This window comes from Triturus cristatus, chromosome 5_2 (assembly GCF_964204655.1).
Source record: "Triturus cristatus chromosome 5_2, aTriCri1.1, whole genome shotgun sequence".
In the NCBI taxonomy this organism is placed as follows: Eukaryota; Metazoa; Chordata; class Amphibia; order Caudata; family Salamandridae; genus Triturus; species Triturus cristatus.
The window spans coordinates 712221595-712238207 of NC_140588.1; the positions used below are offsets into that span (position 1 = coordinate 712221595).

Genomic DNA, 16613 nt, shown 5'->3' on the forward strand with positions numbered 1-16613 from the left:
AATTACTGTAGCCACTATCTATGATCTAATCATGACTCATAGGGCAGAGACTCAGACTGGTTTGCTACGTACTCAGAATGCGTGTAAAAGGCTTCAAAATGCTGTCAGGCGAGTCGCTAAGACGTGTGTAGATGTGTCCACAAGGATGTCCGAGGCAGAGGCAAGGATCTCTACACTGGAGGATGAACTATGTGCCCAGAAAGAACTAACGGAGTCTCTTAAAGCGCAGCGCGAGGACACACGGTGGAAGATTTCTGACCTTGAAAATAGGTCTAGGCGCAACAATCTGAGGGTGCTTGGGATACCAGAGGGAAAGGAGGGTTCAGACACGTTAAGGTTTATGGTGGGGTTACTAACGGAGGCTTTCCCGGAGCTGGGGCATTGGGAGTGGCAAAAAGAGGTTCAAAGGGCACATAGATTTCCATTCGTCCAGAAGAAGGGCCAGGTAGAATTTCCTAGGGCTATCTTGATATCTTTGAATAATTTCAGGGCAAGGGAGGAGTTATACGATCTGGCTCGTCCGAATAAAAGAAGAAGTGCCGGGGGGTGTGAGTTTTTTGTACGGCCAGATTACTGTCAGGATACTGTTGAGCGGCGCTGGAGGCTAAGACAGCTTATTTCGGGGTTTCAGGCAAAAGGGGCCCAGGCATTTTTACAGAATCCAGCTAAACTAAAAGTTATTAAGGGTGGTCACAGTCAGTTTTTTACATCAGAAATTAAGGCAAAAGAACATCTCCAGTCAATCTGATCATATTTTTGCACAATAGAGTTTTGGAGATATTGGGGGGAGGGCATGCTGTTGGAGCTATAAGCAAGGTATAAGCAAGATAAATTTTAGATAAATTGAGGATTACTGGTTATAATGCATATAGCGATATAGTGATATAGCTATAGTTATAGTTATATGGTGAATTATGTTATGTGCTTCTTTACAGTTTACAAACACTCGGAACCCTGGGGTCTAAAATGACAAAAAGAAAGAAGTAAAGGTGGTGTGTGAATGAAAAACAAAAGCCCAATGCACATAGTGAAAGGGCAATCCCTTTAGGAACGTAATCCCTCACTCACCCTAGGTGACATGCTTCATCATATGGGATTCTCCTCCCAGAGAAAAATCCTAGTTTCTCTGGGGGCTACAACCCCCTCTATGAGAGGGAGGAGCTCAGGGATGTTTTGATAATGCACTAAAGGGTGGACTAAATCCACATATGAAGAGCTGGGTGTGAGTGGGGGGTGCAGTGCTAATGAAAAAATAGTGCAATAGAAGTGTGTTAAAACTAGTCACGGGACGGCAAGGAAGAATCTCTTAAAGACCAACCGTACCGATGCTAGATTAAAAAGATGTGAGAACCACTAGTTCTATATAACCAATGGTGCAATGTATGAGACAATGGTCGACATGTTTCAGCCAAGGCGCCTAACTAGGCTCGGCTTTCATCAGGACCTGGTTAGCTGGCTGCAGGCTCATTCCGGCCTGGTTCCCCGACGGATAGAGCGGTGTTCCTTCCTGAGCGGTCGCCAGGTGGAGGTCAATTTTCCACCCAGTTTTCACGGGTGATGTTTGAATTACAAGGAGACGTACACCCGACAAGCAACTTTGGGGTGGTCACGGTATCCTTTGTGGAGTAGTTCTGTTACATTCTTTTCCTTTTTGCAGTAGCTAACCAGGTGAATTGTCAAGTGTGCCAGATCCGGATATTGGAGTTGATAAAAGGCAAATCTAAAATCGGTCAATTATATAAAGAACTTATTTTGAAGGAGCCTGATGACATCCGTAAATTCGAAGCAATGTGGGAGGGGAAACTATTATTGACCAATATTGATCTTCAGCTTGTATGGAGGACTGCTTATGCCATTTTGCTTTCTGGCAGTTTAAGAAGTCAAGCGTATATGGCTATGTTTAACTTATATTATACGCCAGCAAAGATCACAAAGTGGAAGGCTGGAAGGGGGACGAGATGTGCTAGATGTGGGGTTATATGGGGCAGATTCAATACATATGTTTTTCTCTTGCCCCTCGCTCGATAGAACATGGTACGGACTCGGGGAGGAAGATGGTACCGTACAGAGGCTTAAAGTTTATATGTATGGCAGTCTTGAGGCTATGTATAACATCTCAGTGGCTTGATCCCGAACCCCCGTCATTTGATAACTGGAGGTCTAAGCTTATCTCATTGTATAATTTGGAAATGGCCCTATATAAATTAAAAGGTAGGGCAAGAAAGAAATTGGGGGTAGCAATTTGGGAGCCGATCGCTAATTGGGTATAGCAATTTATTTTGATGATCAGTTTCAGTTTAATGTCTGTAAATCAAGGATTATCTATGTTGTATATGACTGTATGTTTGTATATGTCCCTGATTCAAGGCTGTTCTCTGTATATTATGAACTTTGTTTAGTATCTTGGCTTCACTGAATTGAACAAAAAATAAAAAATAATAAAAAACAAAAAAAAAAGAGATGTTTAATTTGTCAACAAATAAATCCTGGCAGGAAGACAGTGGTCAGATGGGGAAAAATCAGAAAGGCCGAAGGACCCTTTATAAGATTGCAGCTGGATTTTATAGCGTTACCACCATGAAAGGGAAAGGAAGTACGTCCTTGTCATAGTATGTTTGTTCTTACGATGGGTGGAGGCGTACCCCACTAGGAGAAATGACAGTATAACAGTTGGCAAATTATTGTTGAGAGAGTTGATTCCGCGTTTTGGTTTTCCAGTAATTTTGGAATCAGATAGAGGACCTCATTTTAATAATGAAACAATTCGATTAATCTGTGAAACATTTAAAATTGAACAGAAACTGCACTGTGCATACCGCCCAGAGGCTTCTGGAGTGGTGGAACAATTGAATGGCACAATCAAGTCAAGACTGGCAAAGGTGTGTGCATCCACATCACTGAGTTGGCCAGACGCATTGCCTCTTGTACTGATGGGACTCAGAATTATTCCTGACAGAAACACAGGACTGAGTCTCCATGAGATCCTCATGGGAAGAGCAATGAGACAAGCATTTATACCAAGACATAAATTGCTGAATATATCTGATGATCTGGTAATAGACTACTGTAAAGGATTGGCTGACCTAGTGCGTTCTGTCTCTCACCAGTTTGAAGAAGACACAGTTGCCAGGCAGCCGGATCAAGCGCATGATTTGAATCCTGGAGACTGGGTGGTAGTGAAGAAGCACACCAGAGAGTCGTGCCTAGCACCCAGGTTGGATGATCCACGGCAAGTCATTCTGGTCACTACTACAGCAGTGAAGTGTGCAGGTTTGCCAAATTGGATTCATGCAAGCCACACAAAGAGGGTTTCAGGCCCTGATGAAGAGAGACCACAACTGACTCAAACAGTTGAGGCTGCTGAAGGTTGTGCAGTTGAAGAATCTAGAGTAACAGATTCTGAATAGGCTGACAAAGAACAACCGAGCACAAGTCAGGAGGACTGGATACCAGTGCTTGACATACCTGAGGTGATTATTCAAACAAGAAGCAGAACCAGATTAGAAAGACAAGAAACTAGAGAGGACCAGATAGGTGTAGAAGGACATGCTCAGGTAAAGGTGAATAAAGCTACTGGAGACCCTGAGCAGGTCCAGACAAGGAAAGAAAAACACACTTAGGCAAGCAAACAGACAAAAGAGCCTGAGCAGGGACAGACAGGTATAGAAGAACACATTCAGGCTGCAGAAGAACAAATTGTAATAAGACCTGAACAGGACCAGTTAGGAGAAGAAAAACAAGTTCGGGTGGAAAAATACATTTTTGAAATAAGGCCCGAACACGAACAGATAGAGGAAAAAGCACACGTTGAGGCAGATGAAGCCACAATAAAAAGACCTGAACAGGGACAGAAAGAGAGTGACTCTGAAAGAAAGGAAAATCGGATTGTACCACAACATAACGAGAATAAAAGAGCTCTTGAGAGAGACAAAGAAGGTGAAAGTGCAGTGCAAGCTAAAAGGGTCAGAAAAGGTGATAACTGGCCAGGTGGAGTCAAAAGGTTAAAATATCATTTGAGGAAAACATGTGAAAATCCTGAACAAGTGAATGAGGTTACTAGTCAGTCAGGGCAGTCAACTGTAAAAAGCAGTTGAAGAAGCCAAAGACTGAGAATCTTGAACAATGAGTTCAAGGGTCCTGAATGGACCTACGTGATTCTTCAAGAATTCGAGAATCTAGATTTAAATGAAGAGACCGATGAAGAAATAAATGCAGAACAGATTGATGAAGGGGAAGTGAGGCCTCTTTGAAATAACAAATAAATAAAATTCATAAAGTAAAGAAAAGAAGAGGAATCTTCTTAGACTAAAATCACTTAAGACAGGGTTGCTAAAAGATCAAAATGAAATTGTATAAAGAAATGTTGTAGGGTTTGTATATGTAGTATTTTATTAGTGGTCATAGTATGGCTATTTCTAACAATAGCAGTTCCCTATCTTATGATAACAAATAAGAAGAATGACACAGACACTAATGAAAAGACAGCTAAATTGAAAGGAGATAGAGAAGAATTAGAAGCATCAGATGAGATAGATTTACATCACACAGTGACAGATAATGACACTTCTTCAAATGTATTCACAAAGTTATTGTTTCAGTATGTCGATACAATGGAGATTAGGGATTGTTATGCTTGTATGAAATTACGAGCTTCAGTAGCACAAGGAGTCACATATCATCATTTACCATTAACATATGGTATCTCATATAGCATACTGACAAGTCGATTCTATTGAACCGGAAAACTTCAATATTATTATTCAAACCTAGATGTAGTATTTCCAGAAATTCCTATTTGAAAGAATATGAATCCAGTACATAGTAGTCCAGATGCACAGTTTATGGGTGAATTTTTCTTACCAATGAAGTCAATAGATATAGCAAAGGCACACAAGAATACCCTAATATGCTCATTATGTGAAGAAGAGAAAGTGGTTTTGAATTTAGTTGAAGAAAGGAGACAGGATTTCTGAAGAAAGGATGCTGAACAGAAAACCCATATTCCACCATGGGCTGAGAAAGAGGGAATTTATGCAGCTGGCAAGACTCATGCTGCGATGTCCCTAGACTTTGTAAAGACAGGGAAAACCTGCCTCCATTGATTAAAGACTGACTATAACAATGTATTTATTGGTTCCAGTGAATGTGAACATAATTTCCTAATTCTGAGGGGTTGGGGACTAAAAGGGGGAACAGATCCAGTATTTCCTGTTGTTTACTACGTGTGTGGGAATAATGCTTATTATAAGCTGCCTGCACGGTGGTTAGGATTGAATTTCCTAAAATTTATCACGTAAAAAGAATCACTGGAAGCAATGAAAACACTAATGAAATAACACGAAGAAAGACAGCTAGTTTTTCAGAAATAATAGGTGACATATTTGGTGCATTGATACCTTCAGCGTCATTCTGAATTCGCTTAGAATCTGTCAATTGTCAACAGTAGTTGATCGTCTATCAACTGATACTGCTGGAGGTTTCTTGATGATTAATACAGAAATGGTTGCAATTAGGCCTATGGTTTTACAAAATCAACTTGCGCTTGATACATTATTAGCAAAAGAAGGCAGAGTCTGTAAAATGTTGAAACATTGTTGCACTTTCATACCGGATAAAAGCACAGAAATTAAAGAATATATTAAGAATATTTCGAAACTTCAAGAAGAATTGAAACCAGTGGAGGTTGAAAGTGTATGGGACAGACTAACAGAAAGTATTTCTCCATTAGAGACTTGGTTTACTAATCTTGGGAAAGGTATTATAGGTCAAATAGTATTTCCATTAGTTGGTATAACAATAATAGTTCTAACAATAATGATAGGGTGCAAATGTTGCAAAAAGGGAAGGGAATATGAAGTAAATGGAAAAGGAATGAAAAGAAAATATGAAGAGATACAGCTTGAAGAGATGAAAGGAGAATTATAAAAAAAGAGGAAAGATTTCAAAATTAAAGATGAGGACAAGAACGAAAAGAATGGAAAGGGAATTGAGATGTGCTAAAGTTGGCATCTGATTGGGATGGGTGATTTTATGATGGCTCAAAAGCGCCATCAGAGAGGGGATTGACGGAGCAAGGACTCGTAGAAAAGAGACTTTCTCGGAAGCAATCCTCTCATTTAACTTCTAACCTTGTATTAACTATGTATCGTGTAAATTAATACGCACCACATTTGACATATAAGATAGAGAAGCTTGCTTACGTGTCTTACTAGCAAGTAACTCGAGTAAAATTCTAAAATGCCCGCTAATGGAAAATCTTTATTACGCATGCGTCAACTGCAACCACGTAGTATGATGAGCTCTCACGTGTAGGGAATTTCTTGCACCTGCACAGACGTTATAAAAATGGCTGCTTGAAAGCTCACATGCTTAGCATCTGCTTTGCCGAAACTAAACCAAGCTGTTTTTCAAATGCTAACACTGGGAAAGCAATAATGATTAAAGGGGCTTAGAGTAGAGATAGGTGGTATACAGTGAAACTATTTTATTTTGACATTAATATTTGTCTTTTTGACTTTCCTATTAGCAGGCATTTGGGCCTCTCGTAAGAATCCAGAGTCTGTAAACCACATGACATACACACATGCGTGGTGTGATTGAGCCGGAAGAAGCGATGTGACTCTCGAACACAGTCCAAGGACGAAAAAGATACATACCCTGGGAACCAGTCCGAAGATCTCTGAAAGGAATGGGAACATATGAAATTTATATTTTGTGTCTAATAAGATGTGAATCGGGGTGGGAAATAAAGATTTATGAATACAAATTAAGGGGTGGGATCTTTGAACAATAGATTGAAAGACTCAATTGGAAAATAAGCATGGTGTGATGATCATCCCCACTTGCCTGTCCAATCAAAGTTAGTATTTTTATGATATTGAAACATTAATGGGTGGTACATGAATACCAAAGGGTATAATTGAGGTAGTCTCAGTTAGTGAGATGGAGACAGAGTTTTGCTGCAGAGCTCGGGATGCTGTCGGAGTGAAGAAGAATCGAATGCAGAACTATTCTTTTAGAATTAATTGATTTAGAAGAAGATCACGGAAGAATCTCGAGGAGGATGAGAGTTTCAGAGAGGGGTGCTACGCAAGCATCGGTGTTAGAGAGGTCATCTATCCTGTCCTGATTCCTGTCCTTAAGCCTTTGTCCCCTGATCTATCTCGGGGGACCATTCCCAGCTCCTTGGCCAGGGGACAGGCTTTCACACCATTCTTGGTAAATATGTTTTCATGAATGTGCAGATGTGCTTTTTCTCTCTCTATATCCTCTCCTTTCTGTGCAACGTCATTGCTAAGTTTGATATATTTGTTTAATTGATTGAGAATTGAATCTTCCTTCTTATGAGTGACGGAGACTGTACTGTACTCTGAAAGTGGTTCACATGAAATTAATTTAGATAAAGCCTTTAAAATGTTCCCGAGTCTGTGGTCATTTCATTGCAAATATACATAATTCATGTCATTTCACCATCAACTAGTTCAACTAATGGTCCATTAAGTTAACATTAACCAGAGGATAAAACGTTTTGATCAGTGAAAGATTAGTTAGGAATAATAGGCAACTAATCTTGAAGTAAGAAACAACCCAAACTTTGACTCCAGCGGTTTTACTGGTCTGTGTGTATGTATGAGTGTTTATGGGCCAAAGTGAGTATATGATATTGGAGTATCTGTTGCCGGTTCACCGCTGGATCACTAGTAATAAGCCCCTTAACCTTTTGTTTTAGTATGTTAAGATGTAGATGATGGCCACCCTGAACTTGTAGCAAACCTTTCAGATATCTGTTGTTATTTCTCATGACTGGTGTTCCATCCCAAATGACAGTTGCCTTTTTTGAAACGTTTGTTTTGCTAAAGTTGACAGTCATCTAATTTATATTGCATGTGTATGTATGTATTCAAGGTGTTGAGTACCTCTGTAGACCTGTTCCGCTTAAGCTTAGGAGAAACAAATAACCAGCATAGTGCAATGAGGTTATTGGCCTGCATTCGAATCCCGGGGATTGAGCGTTTATTAATTCTATTTGAGTGCTCAAATCAGAGATGAAAAGGTTGTAGAGTGTTGCAGAGAGCACACACACTTGCTTAAGATCTGTCTTTGTCGGCACCTTCGGAGAGAGCACCTGATTTGCTCCTAGTTTATTTTGCGTCCATGTGTCGGGGTATAAAAGTTGGGTGGCATGTAACAATTTTGGCAGAATTTTCCAAGATCCTAGCTTCTGCCAGATAAGGTTTCTGTTAACATGATCAAAGGCCTTTGTGAAATCCATAAAAACAGGTGCAAAACAGTTATTTTGTGTGCATTGCTTTTCTATTTGTCATCAAGAGGGTACCAGATTATCTGTTTTGATTGCCATAGCTTTAAAACCCAAGTTGGTTGAATGGTATTAGTTACGATTTGGTAGCCCTTTTCTCCAAGTACGGTGATAAAATGGTTGCAAAATATTTTAAATGTGTGCCAGCAAGGCAATGAAGCGATAGCTGACCAGACTTGAGTAGATTGTGGGGGAAGTTTTGACCCCCACAAGGACTCCAGGATGTTTTCTGAGGCTAAACCATAGTTGAATAAAGTGGAAAATAATTATTTCCCGTGCTCAGGTTCCTGTATGTAAATGGCCACCGGGAGTCTATTCGGACCAGGTGCCCGGTCTCCTCTACTTTTTATGTTATGTTATGTTAACTTGAATTTGTAGAGCGCTTAATACCGACAGGTCTCTAAGCGCTGTGAACAGAACAACGGAAGTGCCAGGAGATGAAAGTATTGTAGCATGGGCACTAGGCCCAAGCCTCCGTGAATAAGAGGGTTTTCAGTTTCCTCCTGAAAGGCAGGAGGCTGCTTTCAGAGCGCAAGTCGCTTGGTAGTTTGTTCCAAATTTGGGGCATAAGAGTGGAAAAGGCTCGCCCCCCTGTTTTGGAGTAGTGGAAACGTGGGCATTTTAGTAGACCCTCCGTGGAGGACCTGAGAGTGCGACCGGGGGTATATATTGTCAGACGGTCTTTGATATATTTGGGGGCTTGCCCAAACAAGGCCTTATGTGTGATGCAGAGGCCTTTAAATTTGGCCCTCTGCTTGATGGGCAGCCAATTAAGTTGTTGTAGTAAGGGGGAAGCGTGAGTGTGTCTGGGTAGTTTAAAGATCAATCTGGCTGCATCGTTCATAACCACCTGCAATCTGTGCAGTAGTGTGGAGGGAAGGCCGATATATAGTGCATTACCATAGTCGATCCGGGCCAAGATCAGGGCGGAAACTACGGTTCTCATTGTTGAGAAAGAGAGGATGGGGGAGAGTTTTCTTAGTCGCCTGAGAAGGCTCACACAAGTCCCGAAGACGGAGGTGATCTGATTTGACAAGGAGAGATTCGCATCGATTTTTATTCCCAGACTTTTTACCATTGTGGCTGGTGCTGGGATTGTCCCCAGTTCGTCGGGCCAGAACTGGGAGTTCCAAGGGTTGCTGTTGTTTGTGATTGCTAACACCTCAGTTTTGTCGGGGTTGATCTTAAGCGAGTTAGAGGTCATCCACCTGACCACAAATCTCAAGATATCTTGTACCCTATCGTGTGCCTGCGTACTGTTATCTATTTGGATGATGATTTGTGTGTCATCCGCATAGTTGAAGACTTGGCAGTCCAGTTTGGCAAGCTTCCTGATCAGAGGACCCAGGTAGATGTTAAACAGAAGGGGAGATAGAGCTGACCCTTGGGGAACACCGCAAGGAATGGATCCCCTCTCTGACGTCAGATCCCCCATCTGTATTTTCAGGGTACGATCTGACAAGAATGATTCGATCCAGCGAAGGATCGACCCTCCAATGCCAGAGTCTCTGATTCTATCTAAGAGTAGAGCATGATTGACCGTGTCGAACGCTGCCGACAGGTCAAGAAGGATTAGGACGCAAGGTTTTTTGTTGTCTGCTTTGGTCCTAATTTCATCTAGAACAGACAGCATCACCAGTTCTGTACTATGATGAGCCCTGAAGCCGGCTTGCCTGTCCTCAAATAGATTGTAGGACTCCATGAATTTGGAGAGAGTTCGGAGGACATATTGCTCCAATATTTTAGCTAGGAAGGGCAGCTGAGATATGGGTCTGAAGTTTTTTAAGTTGGAAACATCAGCCCCAGGCTTTTTAAGAAGGGGAATAACTCTGGCTTCTTTGTTTAGCCTCTACTTTTTTATGGTGGTAAGTCATAGGAGAACACAAATTATGTTATCATGGAGGGGAAGGTTGTGCTCCTGAACTCTGGTATGAGGTTAGATACTCAGGACGGATTCTGAGCAATCAAAAGAGTTTATTCAGTTGTGTTCTTCTTGCTGGGTGTGGAGTGGTTATAGTAGGCCTTACTCACAAAGGGATTTGTGCACGTAATTTCAATTTAGGTGAACAAAAAAGCCAGTGTGATTACAAATTCTTCATACTGGTTTGCAAAATAAAGATACGTTTAGTCCCTAATAGACTCACCTCCCTGGCGCAGTCTTTGTTTTTCCCGGTGTCTCCAGTGTGAGGACGAACGGCGGTTGGGGGAGTGGCGCAAGGCTAAGAACGCCGCAGCAACCACAAACTGCATCCCCCAGGTGCCCCAGCAACCACCGGCGCACCGCTGACGACGCCACCTGCGCCCGGAGGTGCTACTTAACAGCAGAGCACCGAGTGCCTTCTGTGTCCCTAATAGACTCACCTCCCTGGCGCAGTCTTTGTTTTTCCCGGTGTCTCCAGTGCGAGGACGAACGGCGGTTGGGGGAATGGCGTGAGGCTAAGAACGCCGCAGCAACCACGAACTGCATCCCCCAGGTGCCCCAGCAACCACCGGCGCACCGCTGACGACGCCACCTGCGCCCGGAGGCGCTACTTAACAGCGGAGCACCGAGTGCCTTCTGTGTCCCTAATAGACTCACCTCCCTGGCGCAGTCTTTGTTTTTCCCGGTGTCTCCAGTGCGAGGAAGAGCGGCGGTTGGGGGAGTGGCGTGAGGTTAAGAACGCCACAGCAACCACGAACTGCATCCCCCAGGTGCCCCAGCAACCACCGGCGCACCGCTGACGACGCCACCTGCGCCCGGAGGCGTTACTAAACAGCGGCACGCCTCCCACCCCACGGGACGCGCGCGGGCGTTGCCGGGCTAAGCCCGGGCAAAGGGCGGGCCGTCTGTGGCCGTCCGAGGACGGAGGAGGTCGGGTCGGGCTTACCCACTTACATCGTGTCTGGAGGGTCCTGGACTATACTCACCGACCACGGAGATCAGATAAGATATTTGGGTGCCTCTTATTGACAAATTATTGCAGGACCTTGTGACTATTTGCGGGGCCCCATATGATTGTGCGATTGTTATCGATTTACATTTCTCTGGGGGTTCCTCGTAATATGGCTTTATCTACTGGTAATTTTAAAGGGGGGGCTGGAACATTGGACGCGTTCTTAAAAAGGGCCGAAACTGCGGTGGCTAAAGAGATAGAGTTGGTGGAAAGGAGGTTATCTCTTGAGCCATCTAATGCTAATATTAATACATCGACTATTCCATTACCTATTATTCAGTTGGGGAATCTTTCGGCACCTATGGCAACTTTACAAAACCAAGATTCTTCTAATGCATTAAATGCCTCATGTTCTCTTGCTCCCAGCCTAATGCCTCCACCCCCCAATATATGCACTAGACAGGCCCGGGCTGAGCCTGTCACTAGAGCTAAAGAGCCACCTAGGAAGCGGAAGGCTGATAGTGCCATTAAGGGTAGTAAACCACATGCAAAACAAGCAAGGAAAAGCAAACTCATTGTCTGTGAGAGTGCTCCGGTTATAAGACATCTATCCCAGATTAACAAATCTAAGCCCCATGTAGAGGGAGCTCAAATGGCCTCTACATCAAATAATCCCATTGAGGGCGATCAACTGCTTAGATTCTTGGGGGTCTTAGAGGAGAGTTTAAAAGCTCTGATTAGTCCTGTTATGGAAAAACTTGAGTCAATTGACCACAGGCTGTTGGAAAATCAGGTACTAAATCATCAGGGCTCTCTGCCGAATATTGATTTGGCAGCCATTCGCTCTGATTGTGTTCCTACACATCCACCGCTAGTTACATCGCTAGTCCTAAATTTGAATAGTGATGTACAAATCCTTAGGGAACAGGTAGCAGTGCAGGAAAAGATCGTACCACCCAACTCAGTCATTACAAGAAATACTATTTCTGGTCGTGGAGGCTCTACGGGCAATACTAATGTTACCCACCCTTCCTTTCACAAACACACCAAATTTCAACTTCCACCTGAGGCGTGCCCATACAAGATTATTTTGGCCAACGTCCCTAAAACATTAGATGGTTTAGAGGAACATTGGACATCACTTAAAAACAAAGCATTACACCATTTGAATTTAAAAACTGTGTTGGGCAATAACCTGTTTAATAATTTCAAGATGGTTCGAAGGGTGGATTGGGTGGATTGGGTGGGTGACACCAAGAAGAACATGGGTGGAGACTGTGTTGTTGTCAACTTTGCATCTCCCCAATTGGTTGATCATATCCTACGACAGGCAGGCTCATTGAGGATACACCAAGATCGTATCAACATTCTGCCCCTAGGGTATTTTTACCCCCGCGCCCCACTGCCTTTATTAGAGGGAGCAATTTTGCCCCATGTTATGATACTTATGCCAGACCTATCGAAGTAAGTAATAGATTTGAGGCATTGAGCTCTTTAGACTGTAATGACTGACTGGCTCATGGTCAAGACCAGGGTTTGAGTGGACCACTCTTGAAAACATTTCTCTGCAGGAAACTCACTATCTGGTAGAGGCCGAGCAGGTGTACTATCCCCAAACCAAAGTGAAGTGGTTCAGATTAGTGTACCTGTAAATACTAATTGTTATGTGCAAGAGGCTTCGCACCAAGGGGACCAAGTCGATGGAGACTTGCAGGATGTCCTAATATGTGGTTCCCAAGACAAAGATAGGGATGATGTTAACGTTTATTCGTCTTTAGTTTCCTGGAATGTGGCAGGTCTTAGAAACAAAGTCGTGTCATCCGATTGGTCAAAGTTCTTGGAAAACAAGGATATCATATTACTGCAGGAAACCTGGTCTACCGTTTTAGATTATAGACCCGGTTATCTTAGCTTTTATGTTCCAGCCGTCCCTAGCCTCCATGGAAGAGCTAAGGGGGGACTATTAACATGGATCAAACAGGACATTGGGTATTCTTTGACCCAATTGGACTCGAAAAGTAAGGATATCCTACTTATTCAAGTCCAGCGTCCTGGGTTAAAGGATCTTTTTGTTTTTAATATATATGCTAGAGGGTTACCAGGGGGTAAATCTTTGAACACTGTGGAAGAGTTGGACCAGTTACTTGATTTATATAGCCAAGAGGGTGATGTAATAGTAGCAGGTGATTTTAATTGCTGCTTTGAACCTCTGGACACTAATGATATCGATCTTACTTTAGAAGAGGATCGTATTTGGAATATTCCCCACTTGACACTCCTGCCAATTAAAAAGTGGACCGAGGCTGTACTCCAGCTTAAGGCACTTTGCATTGGCCATGGATTACGTGCAATAAATGGTAGATCAGCCTCTGATTTACATGGGGCCTCCACTTATAATAATGGACTTCGTAAAAGTCGTATTGATTATATCCTCACTAATAAAGAACATTGGGTTAGTATTAAGGACATGATAGTGGTGGAAAGGGTGGAGAGTGATCATGATCCCCTACTACTAACATTTAAGTTATTTAACACTAACCGTCAGGAGGCTCCTACTAGGAAGGTGGAAATTGTTCCATCTAATGATCTAAGGCGTGTCAAATGGGAAAATTGTCCAATGAATGAGAGGCAGATTTTAACCATTAGGGATCTAATCACTAAGGCCACAAATGATTTACAGAATTGTATTGCTCAGAAGGATGACTTGGGCAAAGCCAATATTATCCATACTCATCTCTTTAACCGACTTAGTGTTTACTTTTTAAAACAGACCCATGCCAGACCCTGGTATAAGGAAAGCTCGTGAATCCTATAAAAAAGCTCAATATGAGGCCAAACGAGCATGGGACCAGGACTACTGGAATGATCTCCATATAGCCAGCAAAGAACGATCTATGTGTTCCTTTTGGGACCTGGTCCGGTGGGGTAGGGGATCAAATAGAGAAGAACCAGTTAATTCTGTACCACCTAATTTGTGGGTTTCGCACTTCGAGTCTCAGTTTCCCTCAACAGATGCTTTTGAGGGGAGCTGTATATCAATTTTTTCTGTGACCACAGACACAACTCCCCTGATTTTCGATTTAAACGAGGTGCGAAAGGTACTGAATTCTATCCCCAGAGGCAGAGCCTCAGGTCTAGATTCAGTTCCCGCTGATCTGTTCATGTATGACAAGGAACTGTGGGCACCTTACATTTTATGTCTAGCCAACTGTTTATCAAATGGCTCACCCATACTATATAGCTGGAAGGGCGCTCAAATTATTCAAATTTTTAAAAAGGGAGAGCGCTCTGACCCAGGCAATTATAGGCCTATTAGCCTGATCGAGGGCATTCAGAAGGTGGTGGCTAGGCTCGTCCTATTAAGAATCCAAGGGTGGATTGAGGAGGAGGAAGTTTTATCACCACTACAGGCAGGGTTCCGTAGCCACACGAGTACCATAGACCAGGTATTTAGGTTTTTGCTAATTTATTGGCGGGTGGTTCAGTTGGGAGATGGTATGTTATTTGCAGCCTTTGTTGATTTAAAATCAGCTTTTGATTTAGTTCCTAGAGCAAAAATGTGGTCTGTTTTTAAAGATCAAGGGATGCCTATATATATTTTAAATTTTTTAATGAAATTACATGAGGATAATTTTTCCCAAGTCAGATGGAATCAATCAGGCAGTGTCACAGACAAATTCCCAATTGCCAGGGGAGTACGCCCCGACTCTTTTTTCTCTATACATCAACAGGGGGATCAACTTTTTTAATAAAACCCCGACTGATGCCCCAAAGTTGGATTGTAAGTTGATCCCTCTGCTGATGTTTGCTGACGACACTCTACTAATCTCCAAGACTCAGCAGGGACTACAAAAAGCGATAGACGTGTTTGAAGTTTTCTGTAAGGACCATGGGCTCATTGTAAATGTTACCAAAACAAAATTTATGGTCCTGCACAAATCCAAACACGTCAGAGGGACCGTGCTGATGAACGGAGTCAAATTAGAGTAGACAAAGGTATTCTCATATTTGGGTATAACCCTCGTATCGAAACTGGAATGGAAACCGCATTTAGACCAGGAGGCATTAAAGCATGCACAGCTAACTGGTGTTTTAATAAAAGAGCTTCACCTGTCTCATACTAAACCTATGATCCCAGCCCTTAAAATATATGATGGCAAGATATGTGCAGCAACTCTTTCTGGGGCAGAATTGTGGGGGTATTCCAACCTTACCCAGTTGACTAGGGTTCAGAATAAGTTTTTGCGTGTAATCACCGGCCTCCCGACATCAACTCCTCAAATTCCCCTTTATTATGATCTGGGTGTTTTGCGTTTAGAGGACATAGCACGCTACAGACCAGTGGCTTACTGGAGGCGGCTATGGGTAACCCCCGAACTTTCTGAATATGCCCGGGCTTTTTTGGATATTAGGGGGGCCGACAAGGCACAAAAGATTTCGTGGATGAGGGAGGTTAGGATACTTTATCACGCTATGGGCCTAGCAAGACACTGGGAAGAACCCACTTTACACCTTTTTCCCCCCCAGAAAAATTTTAAAAGAACTATATTGGTGGGTGGTTTCAGAAAAAAGCTTTGGTTCAAGCATTGGCCCGTCTTTAACTTCAGATTTTTTGGCACTTAAAGACAGCCCCATGTTTGAAAAATATTGTGACTGCATTACAGCTGTGGAGGACAGAAAACGATATCATCAATTCAGGGTGGGCACTCTTCCAGTAAACTCTTTTGTCGCCAAATGGCAAAAGGGCCTTAACCCTGAGTGTCCTTTTTGTCTAGCACAACTGGAAAACATTGTGCATATTTTATTTGTCTGCCCAGAGTATAAAACCCCAAGACGTGTCTGGCTCAAACCAATTTGTCTTCTTATGGGTTTTCGGTCAGGTATCGAGGCTTTGCGGTGTCTTAAAACAAGCACATCCCAAGCTGTGACTATTGCTGTTGCAAAATTCCTCCATTGGACTTGGATTATTCGTGCTTACAAATTACGACTCATTGGATAAAATTGGTAATGTTAATATTTTGATGGGATTTTAACAAATAAGATATTTATTTATTTATTTATAACCATTGCTGCTATATATGTGACACTAGCTGTCTATGTTGAGATTTCTTGGTCCCCTCTTTTGCTTTTTGTACCCCTCTCTTTTTAAATTGTTTATAAAATTATGTTGTCTTTTATAATGTAAAAATCGAAATAAAGACTTGGAATCGATCGATACGTTTAGTATTGCTAAGCTCATTTACAATGAAGGAAAATCTGCCAGTAAGGCAAATATTTAACATGGTAAATCTAGTCTTGATATCCGGAAAGGAAAAATAAAAAATACAAGTAAACACTAATTTGCCAACTGCTTAAAGAATGCTATCAATGTGAATCTGTACACCCTTTTAATTAGCTCCATCCTGCATTTTGTTTTCAGCAAA

At 42.4% G+C, this 16613-nt stretch overlaps 1 protein-coding gene across 1 annotated transcript in view; it reads right to left on the reverse strand.

The window, feature by feature from the left end:
- The window catches only part of LOC146829166 (connector enhancer of kinase suppressor of ras 2-like), a 1989112-nt gene that overhangs the window by 173523 nt on the left and 1798976 nt on the right, over positions 1–16613 (reverse strand). The gene's annotated exons all lie outside the window — the stretch shown is intronic.